Below are 5,161 nucleotides of genomic sequence, written 5' to 3' on the forward strand. Positions count from 1 at the left end.
CTCCTGCAGTCTTTGTACACTCTAGCGTCTAAGCATGGGAACGGAGGCCCGGTGGGGACAATCTCCTCCTGCCCGGAAGCTAAGGGTTTCGTCACTTCCTGCGACTTCTAACGGAGCTGTATTGTCGCCTGCAGAGGTGAAAGGCGCCATTGTATTGGTTAGATACTGGTAAACATTATTGTTATATTACCATACCTCCCAACTTTTGAAAATTGCCAAGAGGGACAATATGTGCGGTGCACACGGCAGCACTTTTTCCATACTAGGCCACGCCTCTAACTCCGCCCAAAACCCAATCACTGACTCCATCAGAAGTATATAGAGAAGAAGGGGAGTGAGCACTCACAACACTTGGACCATAGGATACAAAATAAAATACATAACATGTGCTAAAATACAATCAAATGGCATAAAATGACAAATTGGTACCAATGAAGAAATACCCTATTGGTGGGCGAATGACTTAGTGGCAGGTCCTGCACCTGATGGCGTTTGTGGTGCCGCCGTCCACGGGTCAATATTCGATTCCCGAGGTTTTAGGTTACTGTTGTTGGTAACAGTTCACACTGGAGATGTCCCAGAATCGTCTGAGATCGACCACTCCGAGTGCTGACTAATAGCGGACGCAGAGTTCCAGCGTTATAGCGCGGTGAATATGTCCGCCGGGTCTCCTCTTACAGCTCTGAATATAACCGCATAGACCGGTAAGTCGCCACCATTCCAGAGTGATACAGGTTCCTGCCTGAGTCCCGGCACTGCGTCCCGTCAGCCGGCCGGTCCTTCCACGAGGTGCGTGCGATGGCTCCGGCGTCCCGCCACGCACGCCTCAGCTGGATGACGTCACACTCACGGGGCTCGTGTCGCATGGCCATGCAATTCTTAGTAGAGGTTCCGCAGGTTAAGTGGGCGCTTCTTCCTATCACCAGACGCGTTTCGGGGTGTCTGCACCCCTTCCTCAGTGGGTGGGGGTTAGGGTCCACCACTGAGGAAGGGGTAAGTCAGCACTCGGAGACGTTTCTGGGACAAGACATCTCCAGTGTGAACTGTTACCAACAACAGTAACCTAAACCCTTTGGGAATTGAATATTGACCTGTGGACGGCGGCCCCACAAACGCCATCAGGTGCAGGACCTGCCACTAAGTGATTCGCCCACCAATAGGGTATTTCTTCATTGGTACCAATTTGTCATTTTATGCTATTTGATTGTATTTTAGCACATGTTATGTATTTTATTTATTGGACACAGCACAATTTACCTTGTATCCTATGGTCCAAGTGTTGCGAGTGCTCACTCCCCTTCTTCTCTATATCCTTCCACTATTTTGGGTTGGGCACCGAGTTGTGAGCTAGCAGCACCCGTCATAAGCCACTAGGTGAGAGCCAACCACCCATCCTGACTCCACCAGAAGGGCAGCACCGGGACCGGTTACTTTCCGTCACAGCAGGTGGAGCCTGTGGGAGAAGGGAACCTGTCAGCGGCACAACCCATCCCAAACCGCCAGCAGTACCTTCAAGTAGCCGGCTGTCGGCCACAGGGGCCGGGAGCGCGGTTACCGTAACTTCCAGCCTGACTGGACAATAGCGCGGACGGCGGATAGAAGAACGCCTTTCATACTTCTGCCTCATCAGAGCGCAGTAAGAAAATCATCCTCGGACTCGCTGGCTGCTTGGAGGTACGGCTGGCGGTTTGGGGTGGCTTTACCGCTGGCAGGTTCCCTTTTATATCCATTTACATATTCGCAGATAAATCATCGGATTAGAGATATTAATAGTGACGTTCTGGTCGGATCTGTGGAGGCCGGACGGACCCTCTAGTAATTTGCATTGATTCCCCGGGTCCAGTGGAGGGACATTTATAGGGGTCCTGTCATCAGGGGCAATTGTCGTCACAAATCATGCGCTTTCCTTCTTCTTTGTGCGGTGCCAAATCACTTAGAAGCATAAGTAAGTGTACGCCATAGGGCTTTATAATGGGACCAGACGCACAGCTGGTGTCCTGAAAGCGGCTTCCCACGCCCGGAGCCACGGTAGAAGAAGAGCTTTATTCACGTTACATGGACTTAAATAGCGAACAACAAAGTGTAAAACTAAATGCAGCAGGAGATCCAAAGGAACGGCGCGCCAGCTCAACCAACCCCAGCAGGAACATCCACCGCACGGTGATCCCTGCGAGTCCGAACTAAGCAGAGCCTCAGTAATGACCACAAGCCGCACCTGACAAGAGGGGTGGACATGTTACACCGTCCAAATCCCCAGTGGCTGCAGGTTCTTCTCTGTTAAAAAAAGGACGGAACTCTTAGGCCATGTTTGGACTTCCGTGAGCCTAATCGCATTACTGTCCGTGGTCCCGATCCCCTTCGATTGATCCCAGATTTGTTCAATAAGATTGTTGGTGAAAAGGTAGTTTGATTTGAGGGGGGCCTATAATCTGCTAAGAGTCAAGGAAGGGGATGAATGGAAAACGGCCTTCAATGCTCCTGAGGGTCATTTTGAGAATCTGGTCATGCCTTTTGGATTGTCCAATGCTCCTGCTGTGTTTCAACATTTCATCAATGACATCTTTCATCATCTGGTGGGCAGGTTTGTGGTGGTTTTTCTGGATGATTATTTAATTTATTCCCCTGACATGGAGACGCATCAGGATCACGTGAGACAGGTGTTACAGATGCTGCCACCACTCCTAGGGCTCTCCAGGGTCTCCAGGGCCTAGGTTCCGGTGTAGGAGTATTTCCACCTTCAGGGTCTATTCATATTGGCAGGAGTCAGGGAGAGGTCTAGGGATTCCTGGGAGGTCCCCATCCCTCTCCCTTAGCTTTGAGGCCTAGACTCTGGTCTATTTCCATCTGTGTGTATCTGGTGTTTTCCCCTCCCTATTACTTGTGACACCGACATAATCCATCTGGGCCCATATGATAGTTTTTATACTAAATAATATGGACAATATGGTGCCTCATAGATGTCGTGGTGCACAAAGTCACAATAGATCCCCACAGGGGCTCTGCTCGCCCCCAGAGCTTCCCAGACGCAGCTATATCTACCTTATGGGAGTCTCTCAAAACATCACTGGAGCAAAAAAATAAAAACTGTAATATATTCCCGTCCCGCAGCCCGTCCCGCGTGTCATGTATGGACTTTGTGTCATCATTTTTCACAGTTTTTAAGATCTAGGGTCTACAGGACTTTTTTTTAAGCCTCTGGATGTAAACATGGCTGTAAACATTCACAGACGGTAAGCAGAGTTCTTAAAAATAGTGAAGAAAGGAAACTCAAAGTATATCAGTGAATTGGATAACTGCAATAATGCAGGTAAAATAGAGACGGGTTCTCTTTAAGACCCCCCCCCCCACACCTGTCCGTTACCCGGGGGGCCACGCTGCAGCTCATAGTCATGGGGGGATTAATCATTCTCTTTGAACCAGAATTCTGGCGGAAAAAAGCAGCACGTTTTGGCGCACAGCGTTGCTGCCCAAAGGTGATGTTACTTTTCGTGATTTTACGCCACCCTTGGTTGGCACTTTTGAAAAGTGGATGTAATTACGTTAATTAGGCAGCGTCAGATTTATCAACTGTAACTTTTTAAACACAACATAGCAATTTGGTGGCAACAATGTATCAATGGGTATCGGGGGGTAGAAACCAGAGCGTCCGCCCCACTCCAGATATATTTGAAGGTGCGCTGTTTGAGAAACGTGGCACAAATAGTGAGTTTATTAGGACGGGTGACAGGCGTCTGGCGGCATAAGACGTGACAGATTTATCAGGAGGCGCACGCCGTTCATGTTGGTGCCTCTTGTGGGATCCGTGCACCAGGACGTGAGTCTACACCAAGCCTTATGCTGGAATTTACACCAGTTTTTGGCCCCGGTGACATTACGGTTTGTTGGCCTGCATAGGTCCCATCTCTCCCGCTCACCCCTCCCACTTTTTAGAAAAAAAGGGAGGAAAAGATGCAAATTTTTGCACAAATCAGGACTTCTACAAAAATATGCACCAATTTTTGACATAAAAGTCTTGATAAATTCCCCTGTACTTCAGCATCAATGTCTGTTGTTTCTAGCAGAACTGAAGCAGTTCCCGCGAGGCGCTCTAGGGGGCGATGCAGCATTACTTGGGCCATGGACTGTCATCCAAGAAGATCCACCGCATTGAGACGTTACACAAACATGGCGGGGCTCCATTACTCCAGATACTAGTTATTAAAGGGCTTCTGTCACCCCACTACTTCTAATCCCTACACTGCGATTTATCCAAACATAATGGGATTAATCATTTTGGTTCAGCAGATTTTGCTAAAAACGTACTTTTATAATATGTAAATGACCTGTCTACCAGCAAGTAGGGTGGCCGCATCCTCCGATCATAATGGCGCCCCGCCGCATGTTGATTGACAGGGCCAGCGAAGGGGATCGTTCTCTGCTGGTCCTGTTTGCCAATGTCGTCACATCTACACCGGCGCAGGCGCATTGAGGACGGAGCGGCCGAGCGAGCGGCCTCTCCTCAGTGCGCCTGCGCCGATTGAAGACAGGTACGGCGCAGGCGCAAGATTTTGAATGCAGGCAGGGCCAGCAGAGGACGAGCGCGTTCGCTGGCCCTGTCAATCAACATGCGGAGGGGGCGTCTTTAGGATCGGAGGATGCGGACGCCCTACCTGCTGCGGGACAGGTCATTTACATATTATAAAAGTCCGTTTTTAGCAAAATCTACTGAACCAAAACGATTAATCACATTATGTTTGGATAAATCGCAGTGTAGGGATTAGAAGTAGTGGGGTGACAGAAGCCCTTTAAAGGGATTGTCCAGTATGGGCGGCCCCCACCTGTGTAAAAGCCCCCCAATACTGGGATGAATACGGGGGTCCCGCAGTCAGAACGCACTGTACAAAGGCGAGTTGCATCTCTGCTTGTCAATGGTCAGAAGAGATGGGGTCCGGAGCAGAGGAGCCTCATTCATTAAATCCACACTTTTTAAATGGTCAGATGTTTCCTGTCTTTAAGTTTTACCAAAGTGACAGGAAATGGCGGCCATAACAGCTGGGAGTCGTCACCCGTTTACATGCGGCGATACTTTGTTGCCACCGCGTTGTTTGTGATGCTGCTGTGTTTATCTCTCTAGAGATACATTGTAGCTAATGTTCAACTGTCAAAACATGGATTTTATCCT

The sequence above is a fragment of the Bufo gargarizans genome, unplaced genomic scaffold (assembly GCF_014858855.1).
Source record: "Bufo gargarizans isolate SCDJY-AF-19 unplaced genomic scaffold, ASM1485885v1 original_scaffold_1005_pilon, whole genome shotgun sequence".
Lineage (NCBI taxonomy): Eukaryota > Metazoa > Chordata > Amphibia > Anura > Bufonidae > Bufo > Bufo gargarizans.